Below are 18,010 nucleotides of genomic sequence, written 5' to 3' on the forward strand. Positions count from 1 at the left end.
CATACCTAAGACAGTTCACCACCGCCGGCTTCTTTGGTGTTTTCTCCTGGCTTTTCTGTACTTTGAACAAGTGTTCCTAGATAGATGTGTGGGTGTCTTTTGTGTTTATTCCACTCAGCAGATCAGCTTGGAGCTGTGACCATTAGTTCTTCAAATACTTCTGCTCCATTTTCTCTTTGTCGTCTTTCTGGCATTCTAATTATGCACATGCCATAGTTTTTAATATTGTCCCACTGTTCTTTAATATTTTTTTACGTTTATTTACGTGTGTGTGCTTGTGTGTGTGTGTGTGTGTGTACATGTGCACTTATTTCATGGTGCACATGTGGAGACCAGAGGACAACTTGCAGGAGCTGGTTCTCTCCTTCCACCCTGTGGGCTCTGGGGAGGGAACTAGGTTCTCTGCTCTGCCGTGAAAGCTCTTATTCACTGAGCCATTTTGAAGGCCCTGTCCCACAGTTTTCCATGTCCTGTTTTGTCTTGGTCACTTTCTCTCTTCTTTGCATTTCAGTTAGAAGTAATTCCACTGACCTGTCTTCCGGCTGCCTGACTCGGCTATATCAGTCTCCTAATGAACCCTTGAAAGGCACTCCCTCCTTCCCCCCTTCTCTTCCTCTCTCTCTCTCTTATCCCCATCCTCCCTCCCTTCTTTCCTTTCCTTTCTCATTTGTTTTTTCCATGCTGGGGGTTGAAAACATTCTATCACTGAGTAACATCACCAGTCCCGAATGCTGGTCTTCATTTCTGACATAGGGTGTTTAATTTCTAAGATCTCCTTTTGACAGCTTCTTAAAATTCCATTCTCTTCCCTCACATTAGCTCTTGTGTCCTTACATGCATGCATAGCAATCTTTTTATTCTAGATTTCCTATCTGACACCCTACATCTGGGCTACCAGAGGGAGTCCAGTTCTGGTGACTGCCTTGTGAATCCCAGTTGAGTTTTCCTACCTTCGGGGGAACCTTGTAACTTCTGGCTGGGAGCTGGATGTGTCACTTTGGGACACAGGGATGGAAGTAGGCAGGCAGTTAGTGGAAGGTTTCTGTTCATTGTCTAACAGTGGATGTGTTTAATATTTAATATGTTTGTGGGCTATAAACCCTTTAGATTTCTCTGGTGTTCTTGCTTGTCTCTTCACAACCTTGAATTTCCCTACTTAGCTTCCCTTGTTAAAGAAAAAAAAAGTCTGTCCTGTAGATTTCTCGGCTGTAATCTGCTATTCCTGTGTTGGACTCTTGGTGTGGTGGCCTGGCTTCTCATTAGCTTTGTGACTTTGGACATGTTTCTTCACTGAGCCTCTTTTCTCATCTATAATATAAAACAGGAATGATGTTCCCTTACAGTACTGGGCTGAGGATTAAATGGAATACCAAATTAAAAATGGTGAGCGCCGTGCCCTGGATAGGCTACATTGAATCAATGGACCCTTTGGGCTCTGAATCACTAATTGCTACTTGTTGAACTAGATGCTTGCAGAGTGTTGCTCTGTGTCTTTCGATGGTATAGTTAGAATAGGCATCTCTCCCCATCCTCGTGGCTCCGCTGCATGGATGCTGAAATAGGTAAGTATCTTAAAAATAAATGGAGGTGCCTTCCAGGTACCCCAGGTACTTTAAGCAGCACCTAATGACATATTTAAGTGCAAGCGCTGCCGGAACCAGAGAAAATAATAACCTCCTTAATTGCACAGACATCTAAGCTACATTCTCCCATGTAAATAATACGCCCTTCAGAAGCATCCTAATTAGGTATTTACCTCAGCAATTGCAGTGGCTTCACCCTGCTCCCGGGGGATGTGTTAAACATCATATCAGAGTGGCTAAGACCGAAAACAAACCAGCATCAAGAAAATAAACGGTGTCGTTTTTTTTCCCCCCTGAGAAGGTTGGGAGCCTAGTCCGGGAGAGCAGAGGGAGTCCCATGGTTGGGCAGCTTACCAGTGTGTGTGGGAACTTCCTGTCAAGACCCCTACAGGTCAGGTTGAGAGGCCTCTTCATGCTTTCCAGAATTAGAATCTGAGTCTGTGGGGAATGGCTCCCACCAGTCACACGCTGGAAGGGAGAATGGTTCTTACCATGAAGAATCACTGGTTTGGAAGACCTTGGGGTGTGACAATGTCCTGCCAAAGGCCTCATTTTCATTGTCCTGGGTCATTGGTAGTCCCTAGAGAGGCAAAGGAGCCTCTGACAGTTTTGGCTGGGGATGAGAAAGTGACCTGCTTTCAAAAGGGCTTTCTTGCTTTTCTTTCTTTTTCGTGTCTCTCCTATTGCTCTCATATCCCTCTCCTCAGCCACACCTGAATTTACTCTTCTGTTATTCCCTTCTGTTCTTCTGCAATTCTTCCTCTCCAGAACCTTGAGATGCCCAGAATGCCCGAGCATCACTTGGGGATGGCATGGCCGGGTGACAGCATGCCCAGGGCAGTGATTGCAATGCTTTGAGAGTAGTGATAGTCTGGGAACATCCAGATAGCTCCTCACCAGGACCTGACAGGTAAGCTCAGTTCTTAGAGCCGGTTCCGCCACTGTACCACAGGGTTCAAGCCATGTGGCCTTGCAGGCCCGGGCTGTCTGCCGATGCACTGTGAAGCCCACAGGACTGCCTGCCCTTGAGGCTAGCTCCAAGATTCTACATGCAGAGGTGTGAAGATAGACTAGCTCACAGGGACAGTAGCAGTCACAGCCTCGATGGGGCCCAACAGTGCTTAGGCCTTGCTGCCACCTTGACTTGGGCTGTAGTAGAACTAAGGCTTGACCTTTCTATTTGCACCCACAGCACTTGTTATGGTTCTAGTAGGAAATGTGGCTCACAGGCTCATCATCCATTCAGTTGGTCCCCAATGGGTGGCTCTGTTTTGGGGAGGTTTTAGGCTCTTCTGGACATGGAGCCTAGCTAACAGTCATAGGGTGGAGGCTCATGAGTAATATCCCAGAGCTGGCTCTGTCCTGGGCTTGCTTTTCTCCTTCCTGGTTGGTGCTCAGACTTGAACAGGCCCCAGGCTGCTCCTGGTGCTGCAGCAAGAGCCACTCCCACCACCATGCCCTCCCCGCCATGATAGGATGCATCTCACTCAAACTCAGAGCCAAAACCAAACCAAACCAAACCAAAACAAATGCTCCTTTAGATTGCCTCTTATCTGGCATTTGGTCATAGCAAAAAGAATGCATGTCTGGTGCCCTTCTTGCCTGGTACAGGTGCTTGAGAAAGTTGAAGGGACCTACAGCATTGTCCATTTCTGTAGCTCTTAACCTGGCATCTATTGGCTGCAGAGTTGTATTAGTCTGTGGGTGCTGCTACAACAAAAACTGGGGGCTGAGTGCCTTAAGCAACAGAAGTGTATTTCTCATAGTTCTGGAGTCCAGGAAGCCAAGGTCAAGGTGTTGCAGGATCGGTTCCCTCTGAGGGTGAGCTCTTTGACTCGTGTAAGTCTGTCGTCTTCCCTGGGTCCTCACGCGGTCACCCCACTCAGCACACCCTCTCATGAGAAGATTAGTAGGTCTCCGTGACATCATTGAACTGTAGTAACCCGCCTGCAGAATCACGTCTTTGGCTACAGAGATTTGGAACTTTACTATATGAAGTGTGTGTGTGTATGTATGCTCGAGTATGCCTGCACATGTGTAGGCTGTGCATCTACACAGGTGCATGCGGGCGGTATGCAGGTGAGGGTGCATGCCCATGTACGTACATGCACGTATGTGGGATGTGCACCTGTGCACACAGGTGTGTGTGTGTGTGTGTGTGTGTGTGTGTGTGTGAACCATGTCAGGTGTCTTCCTCAGTCTTCCCATTTTGTTGTTGAGACAGGACCTCTCGCTAGTCCTGGAGCCAGTGAGCGGTAGAGATATCTGTCTGTGATTCCCTTTTCCCTAAGCATTGGAGTTCAGAGATGTACTCTGTGCCTCATGTTAGGGATTCAAACTCAGGTCCCCGTCCTGTGAGGCAAGCGCTTTGGGACTGAGCCATCTCCCTGGCCTCTAAACTTAGATTTTTATTAATGGTGAAAGTGGAGTCCGGAGAGGGGATCCACCTTCTCTCATGTATGGCCACACGGCTGGCTCTGGAGGGGCTGGAGTGGAACTCACGGCTCAAGGTTCCTGGCTGTGTCTAGGTCATTCCCTGACCCTTGCTGGGTGCTTTCCCATGGCGAGGACTGTTATAAAGTCATTCGCCATAGTACAGATTTTAAAACACCTTCAGATTGCTGAGGCACTGGCTATACTCTCCAGATGCCAGCCTTTGGGCTTGGCTTTTCCTTCACTACCTAAGCAGTTTCAGTCTTCCTCTAGAGCACAGTCTGGGAGCACTTCATTGCACTCACTGGAGACACGTTCGGGGACATCTCAGAGGGCTGCTTACACACGCTACAAATGGGTCCTGTCTCCCATGTAATGGAATGGACAGCTTGTCCTGCTCTGCCAGGGGCTTTGCCAGCATCAGTACTAGTCATCAGTCCCCAGAGGACAGAGATGACCGAAACCTTCCCAACCAGCCTCCTCTCTGGGCTCTCTCCTATCCCCAGGCAGAGGTTTCATTTCCAACCAGTTCCCAAGTACTGTTTGAGAATCTCTTCACACCACCTCTTCCTGATGTCCACCCTCGCTCCATGCAGGCGCTTGGCAGAGCTTGAGTGGTAACTATCCTTATTCTTAAGAGAGCGAACGACAGCCTGGTATCTCTTTCAATACCCCAACATGGCTCTCCAAAGCCCAGTTACAAACATTGCAGCACCAAAGTCTTCAAAACCTCAGGAATTGTGCCTCGAAAGGGAACACATGGCTCTCCATGCTCCTGGCTCGCTGCCCGTGACCCTGGCCAATGGCTGTCCATGCCTGTGTGGTTCCACCTGCTGCTGCTGCTGCACGCATTCCCATCCATCTCTCCCCAACATGCCTCCTGCCTTTTACGGCGCATATTAACATCCTCTCCCTTCTCGGTCCCCATTCTGAAACCTCTCTGAGGGGGTTCTCTGCTTTCAGTACCACACGGAGCAGCTTAGCCTCCAATTCTCACCCTCCCCAACTTGGCTATCCCTCCGCACAGTGAGAAGATTCATTGCCGTGGATTTCTCACAGCAATTAGCGCTTCCTTCTCTCAGAGGGAGACTCCCACAGGCAACCCTGAAACTGCACTTCATCCTGCTTCGGAGGCCCAGAACAGAGGAAGGTCAGCTTTGCCTCACTGTGAATGACGCCTTGATGTGAATGTTATTAATGCACGCTTGGCGGGCTGTCATTCACTCACTCAAGAATAAGGACAGTCATCAATCAAGCTCTGCCACGCGCCCACACGGAGCAAGGACGTGCAGACACGGAGAGGAACAAGACCACATCCCTCGCGCTCAGACTGTTCTTGCTCCGTAAGGGAGACAGACTGCCAGCAGTGCCTATCAGGGGTCAGGGATCACAATTTACCACAGACTGGGTGATGTTAGAGAGGATGTGATCACTCCTCCCCGCTGAGGGGTGGGCATCAGGAAGAGGTGGTGTGAAGAGATTCTCAAACAGTGCTTCGGGACTGGTTGGAAACACAGCTGCCTGCCCTGCCCAGGCTGTGCTAGGCCTCCCTAGACCAGAGCTGGTGGCGTGAGACTTAGAAATCTGTCCTGAGATGCTCCCTAGGAGTTTGAGAGCCATCTGGTAGCTCCTTGGTGTCCTCAGTAGGTAATTGCTGCTAACCCCTCACCACAGTCCCTTTGCTGGAGAATTGGCCCTGATAGCAGTACACCTCACTTGGTGCGGGGGAACCCCCCTTCTGCCTCTACAGATTCAGAGCAGCAGCTGACACGGCTGTACCGTCACTTCCTCTGCTGCCTCTTTAGAGGAATGCTAGTTTACGTCCACAGAACACGACCCCGGGTTCCTCATAGGCTCGGTCTGTGGTCCCCATTCTGCTTGGCCCAACCCTGTCCATTTATGATTTCCTCACAGCCATCACATCTCTTGAGATGGACCAGCTATTTCTTGAGTGAGAAACCCAGTCTCAGGGTCTGCTTCTAAGAACCGAAGTCAAAGGCTTTTCTGGGGAAGGAAATCTCTTGAGGGACCAATAAAAACCTGCCAACCAGGAAAGCAGAGGTCATATAGGTGGAAGGAATCCAATGTGCAGAGGCCTGAACGTGTGACTGGCATGGGTGGCTGTGTGCTGATGGTTTGATGATGGCTACAGTGTGGGAGCCTGGGGAGAGTGTGGGAAGTTGGGACAGGAAGTCAGATGGGAACCAGAGCCTGGAAATGTTATGAGCCATAATGAGGGCTTGAATGTCATGGACACTGAGTGGGAGGCCACAGGAGGTGAAGGAGGAGGTGAAGGAGGACGGGCAAGACTAGATTTGCATTTTGGACAGATGACTGTACTGTCAGGAGAGAGGTTAAAGAGTGGAGAGACAGGAGGCCGAAGCCACTTGGGAGGAGCATCCGGCAGTCCCAGAATGATTTAGGCTAGACCTTGGGGACCACTGGAGAACCAGGAGGTGCTCTGTTGGTGAGAGATTCAGCCTGGAGACATGGGTGGGCAGATGGCAGTCACACCTGCCTAGGTGGCTGGACAGAGCTGGTTGGCAGAACTGAGTTCATGGTAATGTTGTTCCTGAAGAGTTGGGCTCAGCTATACATTACACATGATCAAGCCTGAGAGAGACCGGAGACACCCGGAGATGGCATGATGCTATGCCATGGGAATCAGCAACAGAGGAGGAGGTAGGGCAGAGTGTTCCCTGGAGTCACAGTCAGAAGGCATGTAGCTGGCCAGTGGTTTCCAGCCACTGTAACTGCCCCTCGTGGCCAGGATGTGTAGACAATCCACTGTAGATTGAAAGAAGGCTTAATGAACATCTGTACAAAGTCCCAATTTATTTCTAATATCAGAGATCAGACCTCTACTCTTGCCTGATGCGTCTAAAACAAAAAGGGGGAACTGTAGAGAGCTGCGGAATGCTATGCCTTAAAGATGGAGCTGGTTTCCGCCTTCCACCTTCCCGATGGTGAGTGCTCTCTGTCACGAACAACTCCACATTTGGCTAAGGCCGAGGATCTGGCTTGCTTCCATGTATGTGGACCTATCTGCATTGCCCCCGTGGCACGCCTGGGTTGGCTACCCAGAGGCTATTTAAGGTCCGAGGATTGTTCAATGTTCCTGAATAAACTGCATTGAAAAAAAAAAAAAAAAAAAAAAAAAAGAAGTGCAGAAAGGTATGAAGGTATGGCCATGGAGCCTGGCCAGGATAGGAAGGAGATAGCTGCTTCCTTCCTCCCTTTCTCCCACTGCCATCCTGGGCCCTCCTTGAACTGGTAGCTTGTCATTGTCAAGCAGAACAAGGGTCCACAGCTGCCTGGCGTCTGTGTGTCAAATTCAACCACAATCTCCTAGATGCAGGAAGTTCTGAGAATGACCTCTACCTAGTTTACCTAGCTTTTGCCACCTAAGTACCTGCCACACAGAGGGTGGTGATGAGAATCTTGCACACAGGTAGATGTATAGATAACACAGCAGGATTTCTCAGCCTCCCAACATACCTGGTCTTTGCATCAGCGTAGCAATTTGTATCTCCCTGGAATGATGGTGGCTCAAATTATTTAAACATCCCGTTTTCAGCAGAAATTCAAATATACTCCCAGAGGCAGTGTTTTTCATTGTTGCTGTTGTTATTTGTTTGTTTGGATTTGGGGGGTTTCTTTTCTTTTTCTTTGCATGATGTTTTTAAAGAGACAGATTCCCTGGATGCCTATTGGAACCATCCATTAATGAAAATACCAGTGACACTTCTCTAGGGTTCTTCCTGGGACTTGGCTTTAACTAACAAGATTCTTATTTCTGGAAGCTTTCCCCCATTGCTTTGAAGTTCCTCTCCCCTTGGGATCAGGTCTCCTGATCCTCCAAAGGAGAGTTGTTTGCCTAAGATTTAGAAAGGGGAGAACTAAGCCAAGAAGTCTTTACACAGACAGATTAGAGGCTGGGCTTAATTGCAGGTATTTCCAGATCTTTTTTCAGACACTGAACTTGCCTCCCTTGATACTGAACATTTGTCTTTTCTCCAAGACTTGGCTTCCTCCAGCGACCTGATGGTTGTCAGAGTTCACAAGGGATGTTCTCAGATGTTCTCAGAGTCCAAAGATTCAGAAATTATGAACAATAGAGTCTAAGAGCAGGAAGATATCAATGTCCCTTCCTTTTTCCTTTGTCCTTATGGTGTAGGGACAAAATGTCTGTCCACACTGGTGAAAGATGCTCTTCACTCAATGTGCTGAATCTAAGTGTCAATGTCTCTGGGCACACCCTGGCAGACCCACCTAGAAGTAATGCTTACCCAGCTTTCTGGTCATCCGTTATCCTTGAGAAGTTACTACATGACACTAACTACCATGCCATCCTAGGCATGACTGCAGCAGGCGTCAGTGAGCATGGGCTGGGTAGGTGAATGACTGTTGTTATCACTTTGCTTAGCTTATTCTTCACAATGGACCTTCACCTCCTCCTCCCTGGCTTGGAACGATCCTCATCTGCTCTATTTCCCAGCCCCCCACCCCATCTTTGGAGATTTGCCTTATATATTGTTTCTGCACGTCTCTTGACTTAGTTGCTTTTCTAGTGCTGTGACAAAACACCATGACCCAGGCAACTTATAAAAGAGAAACATGTCACTGGGGCTTGCTTGCAGTTTCGGAGGGTGAATTCATGACCATAATGGCAGGAATCACGGAAGCAGGTAGGCAGGCATGCTGCTGGAGTAGTAGCTGAGAGCTGACATTAGATCCACAAGCATGAAGTGCAAAGAAGTAGGCGGAAGGAGAGAGAGGAGAGGAAGGAAGAGATAGCCAGCCATATACAGAGAGAGAGAGAGAGAGAGAGAGAGAGACAGACAGACAGACAGACAGAGGCAGAGACACAGAGACATGGACACAGAGAGAAAACAAGAGTGCTAACTGTTTTGGAACCTCAAAGCCCACCCTCCAGTGATATGCCTCCTCCAACAAGGCCATACCTCCTAATGTCAGAGTAAGCATTCACATATATGAGTCTATGGGAGGGGGATTTTCATTTAGAACATCACATCTCTCTTTTAGATTTTGGAAAGACAAATGTGGTTCTTCCATCTCTTCTAAGACTATTAAATATCTTTCCATTGTTTCCAACTCATTTAACAGGTGTTTTGTGTGTGTGTGTGTGTGTGTGTGTGTGTGTATGTTTTGTTTTGTTTGACTCTTATTGAAAACTGTAATGGGCCTTTCAGTGCCTGGCACAGAGCCAAGAGAGACAAGATGGTTTGTGTCCTCCTGTAGCTCATGTTCTAGTGGAGGAGAGTCCACAAACAAGGAACGATACCCTGCAAACTTTAGCCTTTGGAACACAGGGTCTGGCCTGTGACAGAATGCCGGCACCAAGGCTCATGAACTGCAGTCTCATTCTGTCCATCTTCTCTGCCTCTGTCTGTCTATGAACCATTTTGTCTTTGACACACACCTCTGGCCCCTCAGAAGGTCACAGGAAGCTAGAAGCCACATTGGAGAAAGACATTTATACACAGAGGGTGAGCTCCCCTCGGATGCAGTTTTTTGAGACAGAGCCTCTCATTGGTCTGGAACTTGCCAATTAGGTTCTATTAGCTGTCTGGGAACTTATAGGGATCCATTTGTGCCTACCTCTTTAACGCTGGGATTATAAGGGTTGTGCCACCATGTTTGTTTTGAGTACGTGTGTATGTGTATGTTATGGGGGTTTACGTGCCTCTGAAGGTTCAACTCAGGTCTACTTGCTCGATGTGCAAGCATTCAGTCAATAGAACTGTCTCCCCAGCCTGCAACCTGACTTCTCAAATTTTTCATAAAATGATGTAGCAGGCTAAAGTCTTTGTGTCCGTCTATTTTCTGTTACTACAACAAAAACACCTGTGGTCAGAAAATTTGCAAGGAAAGGGTGTCTACCTAATTCACAAAGGTCTGGTGCTGGGTCACCTGACTCCTGTGAGTACCCCACATCAGGAATGTGTGAGAGAGGGTGGGAGAACATCCGGTGGGACAGGAAGGCAGACAACAGCCAGTCCTGTGTCAAAGTCTTCCCAGGGCACGCCACCAAGGGCTTAATGACCAACCCCGTCCCCCCACGAGGCCCTTAATGTCTCGCTACCTCTTAACATCACCACACTCAAGCTGCTTCCAATTCACAAACACGCGTAGAACATGCTTAGACCAGATCCAAACCACTGTAGCCAGGTAAAGCATATGGGAGGGAAAGTTCTGACTGCAGCAGTTCAGAGTTCTGTCTGTCTTTCTCATCTTGGGTGGCTTTAAAGGATTCACAGAGGCCTTGGAAGCAAAGTTTCAAAACTTGCCTGTAGTCTAAGCTTCTAAAGCCTTTCCTTGTACATGGCCCTTCTGCGCTGACACATCCTGTCTGTATATTCCCCTTTGACCCTACTTTTGCACTCCACCCCCATACAATATGAGCACAAGCCTCAGCACACTCTATTAACATGTGTTCATCTTCCAAGAGGCAGTTCTAAAAGCAGGAAGCCAACCTAACCCAGCATGCAGGGTTGGCTCCTTTATGCCTCTGTGGCTTGGAGCCTTAACTGTTTGGTTGTGAGTCTGCCTCTCCACCCGGCAGAGCTGTGAACGCCCAGGGCCAGGAGCTGTGCTTCTAAGCTTTGCAAGTTGGTCATGTGAGCAGAACACAGGAAGCCTTAGTGGAATGAGTGGGGCCATGTGCAGTCTTACCCTAGGCAAACGCTCCCTGGCCCGCTGCGTGAGTTCAGCCTCATCTTTGTTACTGGGTATTGACATTGCTCGTTATGCTCAGATCTGTCTCCTGTGCAGGGGGAGGGATACTGTGGCAGCAGGACCTGGAACTCGGCAGCATCTCATTGTTTCCTCTTTCAAATACTTACGAGGTGCCTACTGTGTGCCATGAGAGGACTGAAGATAGAGCCTGAGCAAGCGACAGGATGGCTTTTCCTCAGAGAGTTCATAGGCTAAGTACATAAAGTAAGAGTGAGCAAACACTTTGGCAGATGGCACCCTGTGAGCTGGGAGTGGGAGAGGGAAAGTGGGGATGAGGATGGAGTGGCGTTAAGGGGTCATGGTTTTTAGCAAAACAAACAAGTAGATTTCAGAAGTGATGCAGCATTGACTCGAGGGCCATGTGGCTAGGGAGCCATGTGAGAGTCTGGGAAGAGAAGGCAGCAAAGACAAAGGCTCTGGGGCATTGGTGGGGTCAGGGGGTGCTGGACATACCTGAGGCATATTTTACTGTGGGTGTGAATATGGGAGCATGCATATGGGTACAGAGGGCAGAGGTCAATATCAGGTGTCTTTCACACTCTCCATTTTTTTCTTTCTCCCCACTTCTTCTTCTCCTTCTTCTCCTCCTTCTCCTCCTTCTCCTCCTCCTCCTTCTTCTTCTTTTGTCTGAGAGAGGGTCTCTCACTGACTCCATTGCTCACCGATTTGACTAGACTGGCTGGCCAATGAAGCCAAGGTTCCCCTGTTTCTGCTCCCCAGGTGCATGCCACCACATCTGGCTTTTTGTGTAGATATCGGGGCTCTGAACTTGGGTCAGCAAGCGCCTTTGCCAACCAAGCCACCTCCCCAGGCCTAGACTTCACTTTGAATCCATCAGCAAATCTTCTTTGCCACATCCACAAAATAGTACCTGTGTACCTCACACGGCCTCCTCTGTCACCTCCCTGACTCAAACCAATGATTTTTCTTCGAGTAAATTCATACTTATACAACCGCTGCCGCAATCTAATTTTAGAATATTCCCATCACGTCTCCTCTGGCTGTTTGACATATGTGGATCAGACCATATGTGGTCTTTCCCGTCTGGCTTCTTCCATCCACACAGTGCTCTGAGGCCATCCATGTTGTGGCATGCACGAGTTGATTCCATCTTGATGCTGAATCATGTCTGATACATGTCAGAAATTGCCCCCTCATGGGTCTCCCTGCTTCTTTCTGTCTACCCTGACCCCCTGAGTCCTAAGCATAGCACCCAGACAGATTCATTTGAAATCTAACTTAGTTCATGCTGTTCTCAAACCCTCTCATGGCTCCCAGTGTGGAACAAAAGCCACATTCTCAGGCCAGCTCAGACGGCATAACAGGATGCCTAGAGTGGCTTACCGAGGACCCCTTTCTCCTCACAGCTCTGAAGGTGGCAGACCTGAGGTGAGGGTGTCAGCCTGCCTGGGGACTGGTGAGACCCTGTCCTGCTGGATTGTAGAATGTCTGCAACCTTCTGTCTGTGTCTTCAAGTGGCCATTTGTTTGAGGGTATTCCACCATCTTTAAGACCTTAGTGGTTTCCCAAACACCTGACTCTGAATACAGTCACGCTGAGGCTTAGGACCTCAGTAAATAAATGAACATTGGGAACATAATTTAATAGACAGCAAAGAGCCTGCATGGCTCTGCCCGATTGTGACTCAAAACCCTATGCGGATGGAAGACGCCAGACGGGAAAGACCACATATGGTCTGATCTACGTGTGTCAAACAGCCAGAGGAGACGTGATGGGAATGTTCTAAAATTAGACTGCGGCAGCGGTTGTATAAGTATGAATTTACTCGAAGAAAAATCATTGGTTTGAGTCAGGGAGGTGACAGAGGAGGTGGTGTGAGGTACGCAGGTACTATTTTGTGGATGTGGCAAAGAAGATTTGCTGATGGATTCAAAATGAAGTCTGAGGCCTGAGGAGGTGAGGTGGCTTGGTTGGCAAAGGCGCTTGCTGACCCAAGTTCAGAGCCCCAATATCTACACAAAAAGCCAGATGTGGTGGCATGCACCTGTAATCTCAGCCCTGGGGAGCAGAAACAGGGGAACCTTGGGTTCATTGGCCAGCCAGTCTAGCCAAATCAGTGCGCTTCCAGGGTTCAATGAGAGACCCTGCCTCAAAAAAAAAAAAATGGAAGAAAGGATGGAAAGAAAGAAAGAAAGAAAGAAGAGGGGGTGATTGAGGAAAACACCTCATGTTGACCTCTGGCCTTTATACCTATGTGCATGTTCCCACACATGGTAAAACAGGAAAGTAAAAGAAGACACAAGGGTTAGTTTAATGGAACAAACAGTTAAAGCAACTTCTAACACTTTCTATATTTCATTTTGGACCCAGGTTCTTTATACAGGTGAAAAGGCTACATTCTTATAATAGTTCTAAGAAGCATCTCAAGGAACAGGAATTTGCTAAAGCACAGAGTGCTAAGTGACTTGCCAGGATCATCACACTGTTAGGGGGACCCTGCAGAATGGAGTTGACAGATGCTTGGGTGAAAACCAGCTGTGAGAGGAGGACACAGATGCAGTGGGTATGGGTACACCAAGGGAGCTAGATATGCTCAGAAAAGCGTTTTGGGGGATGTTTTGGAGGAAGAGAGAGCAACTTAGAGGCATTAGTGTCTAGACAGTATTTAAAACCAGGAGACTCACCCAAAGACTGCACATAGACAAAGCAGAGAAGGGACCCCAGAACTGATCTCTGGGACTTTCTAAACTGCTGCCAAGAAGAAGAATATGTTAGCTATCTCTCTGTCACCGTGAACTGGGGAAAAAGTTAGCTTGAAAGGAGAAAAGAAAAAAATAATTTGGCTCATGATTTCAGACGTTTTGGTCCATAGTCAACTTGACCTCATCCCCTTGGGCCTGTGGCAGCTCAGCACATCATGGCTGGGGAGCACATGGAGACAAAGATGCTCTAGGGTGAAGAGGGAGAGACAGAAGAGGCTGGTGTTGGTGTCCCCATGGCCTAACTCCCTCCCACTAGGACCCACCTTCTAGAGGTCCACAACCTCCCAGTAGCACCACAGGCCGGGCGCCATGCGCTGGGCACACGATCTTTGTGAAACTCGTGAGATTCAAAACTGTTCTGGGAGAATTGGCCATGGGTTCATCAAACAAGCTGGTCCAGGAGCATATCTGGGACCAGCTCCTAAGCTGCCTGGGACTTTGGGAGGGCAGGTCTGTGTCTGTGAGGATCAAAGGAGAGGGAACATATGGGAGCAAGGCTTCTCTACCAGGGGGCCCCTCTGAGAGAGCACAAAATAGAAGGTGGTTTGGCTTAGAAAGAAAATTCAGTTCTGCTTCAGGATGGAGGGCTGTAAACAGGGGCCAGATCCTTGTGAAGTGGGCAGGAGACAGTCTGGCTTCCACAGGCCACCTGGTTTTCCACTCCAATTTCAGGACGAGCAGAATGTGAAGGCAAAAATACTAGATTCTAGACATGAGTCAGCAAGCCAGGTGAGCCTACGAGCCGAGGCAATGACTAAAATTCCCTTTTGGCCAAGTAGACAAGGTCTCAACGCAGAGATTTGGGTAATTCGTGTAATTTGGGTAATTAATTGGTCTGATTTGCTCTCATCTGGACCACACAGGTCTGGAAAGTATTTGAGATACAATTAGAGGTTGCTACGTGATTCCTCATTGACTCAGCTTGCGGGAGACTCTTTTTGCATTTACCTGTTATGGTGTGAATTACTTCACCTGATTTATTGAGTAAACATGCAGTGTCTATATTTTCAGCTCTGCAGTGTGTGGAGAACAGGGGACAGGAAGCCACAAGACTGACTTCTGGTCATCACCAGGCAATTTATACAGGGCAGACAGTTGGGTGAGCTGATCTGCAAAATCCCCTATGAGTTTGTTAGGGCTGACAACACCTAGAACCACAGACCTGGGATTAAACAAGGCTATTTTCTCACAACCCCGGTGGCTAGAAGTCTGAGATCAAAGTGTTGACAGGGTGTGTTTCTCTGAGGCCTCTCCCTTGGCTTGCCCATGGCGCTTCTCTCTGTTTTCATGTGATCTGCAGAAGCCCCGGTCTCAATGTCTTCTTGAACCAACACCAGCCATACTGGATGAAGTCCCATAAAGAAGGACCTCATTGGACCTTAAACACATTGGTTGTTGTTTGTTTGTTTTGTTTTGTTTTGTTTTGTTTTTTGGTGCATGTGTGTTCGTCTGCATCTGGGTTGATCTGTGTGAGTGCACACGTGCATATATGTGAAGGTCAGAGGTAGACATGAGGTGTCATTCTTTGGGTCATTGTCCATCTTGTTTCTTTTAGATAGTGTCTCCCTGGCTTGTAGCTTGTCAATTCAGTTACACTGGCTGGCCAGTGGACCCGAGAAGACTGGCTTGTCTCTGCCTCCCTAGCTCTGGGATTGCAAATGCGTGTCACTATGCCTGGCTTTTCAAAAATGTGGTTTCTGGGGATCAAACACAGATCCCTCTGCTTGTGAGGCAAGCGTTTTACCTGAATGAGCTCTCTCTCAGCCCTTGGAATCAGTCTGAATTCAGCTGTGCTTTGAGGAATAGGGGGGTGAGAAGGGTGATTCCAACAGGCTGCATTTAGGCTCACAATATATTCCCATCTCTAGATGCTGGGGTCTTAGGTCCCCTCTGCTTTGTTCCCCCCAGGGGGGTCTCTTTCTGGACCCCAGCTTTCCTAGCTGTTCTGCATTCATCCAGTGGGAGCATTGTACAAGAAGGGATAGTGTGAACTCTCCAGCAGGACAGCACCCTTTAATGCAAATTATGGAAATCTGTGTTGTATGTGTTGAGGTCTTAAGATGGCTGGGGACCCCTGAACATTTAATGAACAGGAGCTAGGGAGAAGAATGGACACATGAGGGACAGGCCTGCACAATGAGCTCTGTCATAGCTGTCTCCATACATTCATGTGGGGCAGGGAAATGTCCATAATGACCTGGCATCTAATTCTATTTCACATGTAAGCACAGAGTACAGCGGGTCCCTGATATCCACGGATTCACCAACCTCCAAGAGAAAACCTTAGCAGGAAAATTATGTCTGTGCTGAACACATATTGTTTTTCTTCTTTTCTTGACATTTCCCCCTAAATAATACAGTACAAGAGCAATCACCTCCCTCTAACATTTATTTTGTATTATGTATCATCAGCAGTGTCGAGGTGATGAAGTACCCAGGAGGATGTTTGCAGGTTCTGTTTGATGTAAAAGGAGTTGAGCACCTATGGATTTGGGCCTCTGTGGGGAATTCTGAAGCCAATTCCCTATGGAAAGGCCATATTTCCCTTTGCAAACTGTAAACGCACGTTCTTTGTAGACATGCCAGGCCAGTCAAACCCAGAAAAGGTTGTGTGTTACTTGCTTTAAAACTTTCCTAAAGCTTATAGTCAGTGCAAAGAATACTGATTTCCTATGACAGGGGTTACTCAAGCAGGTCCCTAACAGCAACCGGAATTGGGGTGCCCGATCCCAAGGCAGCTCAGCTATTTGCAGGCATTGTCTCGGTCACGGCAGTTCTCCCCATGCCCAAAGGTGTCTGCCTCACGGGTCTTCTGGTATAGCTGGCATGTGTGTGATTACAATTTCCTGGCAGTCTTACACGGTCAACACATGGCATTTTTTTTAAAAAATTAGTTGAGTGGTTAGATTATCTAAAAACTTCATTTAAATGTGTAGAAGAACATATTTAAAAAATCGGGCTTGTAACAGTATTACAAGAGATTCTAAGGCTCCGTTCTGTGCCAGCTTTGCCCAAGCAGTGGCTCTCTGAGGGACTTACACTTATTTACTTTCTTGGTGTCACTGCACCTGGGTGACTTGACCGAAGTGGAACCATCTTGGAACCAGTGTTGTGCTGTCACTTGCCAAGATTGTGAATCAGGACCTGGATGATAGAGTGGTCATGGCAGAGGTTCCTGAACATCTGTCTCCGTGCCTTCTGGTGTAGCAAAGCCTAGCTTGAGGACAGATAACTGGAGGAACGCATGCTCTGAGCCTGTTTCATGTGCCAAGCAGTTGCTAACAGCCAGAGAAGCCTGTTCACCTGGAGGCCCAGACTGGAGCAGACCTGTGGGGACAGGATCGTCATCAGCAACATCACTGGGTGGGAACAGGGTGTCCACAGATGCTGCGTGCTCAGGGACAGGCCAGCTTGTTATTGTTCCAGTTTTGCCCCAAGCCCAGGAGCCGGCCCCTCCCTCACTTGGGGCTTTGGGATTAATTAGTGACATACATATAAATGAGATCTGAGCCTCTTGGGATGGCCAGCCTCCCCTGGGTATCACCTCTGAGGAGGTGGATCCTGCCCCTTCCTCCCTTTCTCTTTGGTCCAGGTTCCTCTTCCTGCATGCATTGCTTCAAGATGTCGATGGACAATCCACCAGAGGAAAGCCTCCTTGGTGTCATGCCAGGACACTCTCTACCCGTCAGCCCGAGAGTGCTGTTGGGTACCTGCTATTGGTAAACATTAGCATAAAGGCCCACTCTCTGCTCCTCCTCCTGCAAGTCAGTCCCACAGGGTACCAGTGAGAGCTACCAGACGTACTTGCCTTCATCTCTTAGCTCTTCCAGACAGCCGTGTCTAAAGCAACACTGGTCACAGCTCTGTCCCAAAGCAGTGCTGGTCACAGTGCAAAATTTCACTGTGGATCATATCAGCAGGATCCCAGTTGCTAAAGCTACAGCCTCAGAGAATCAGCATTTTGTTTATTTGTTTAGACAGGGTCTTGCCACTCAGTACTTTGGTATGAGCTCCCGAGATTGATTCTAAGTCCTGTGTGTTCCCTTGGCTGTGGAACACAATCGCAGAGTCTTTGTGGCACCTGTGACTTTTACAGCTGGGGCCTAGTCCACCCGTCTAGCCTCCCTTCTCTTAGCCAGACTCACGTCGACCTTTGCCTTCTTCCACCTCCCCTTAGATGAGCTTTCTGCACACACTCTGTCTCCTGTCAGGACAAACTCATCCCCTTGTCCTTCTAGACTTCACACATCTTTTAGGACAAGGTCAACAGCACAGTTTCTGGAAGCCCTTTCTCCTTCCAAGCTCTGTTCCGGCTCAGCACTGTTGTAAGTCAATCAGAGCTGTCCTCACCTTGTTCTGTCCTCTTCCATTGGCTCCACCCAGCACCCCCCTCCCCACATTGGTACCCTTCCCCAGAGTGCAAGGGGAGTATCTTATTTACCTCTCAAATCCTAGCAGCCAGGCCCATTCCTGGTACATGTCCATGTAAGCAGTCTCCCAGACCCTGCCTTC

This window comes from Meriones unguiculatus, chromosome 7, assembly GCF_030254825.1.
Source record: "Meriones unguiculatus strain TT.TT164.6M chromosome 7, Bangor_MerUng_6.1, whole genome shotgun sequence".
In the NCBI taxonomy this organism is placed as follows: domain Eukaryota; kingdom Metazoa; phylum Chordata; class Mammalia; order Rodentia; family Muridae; genus Meriones; species Meriones unguiculatus.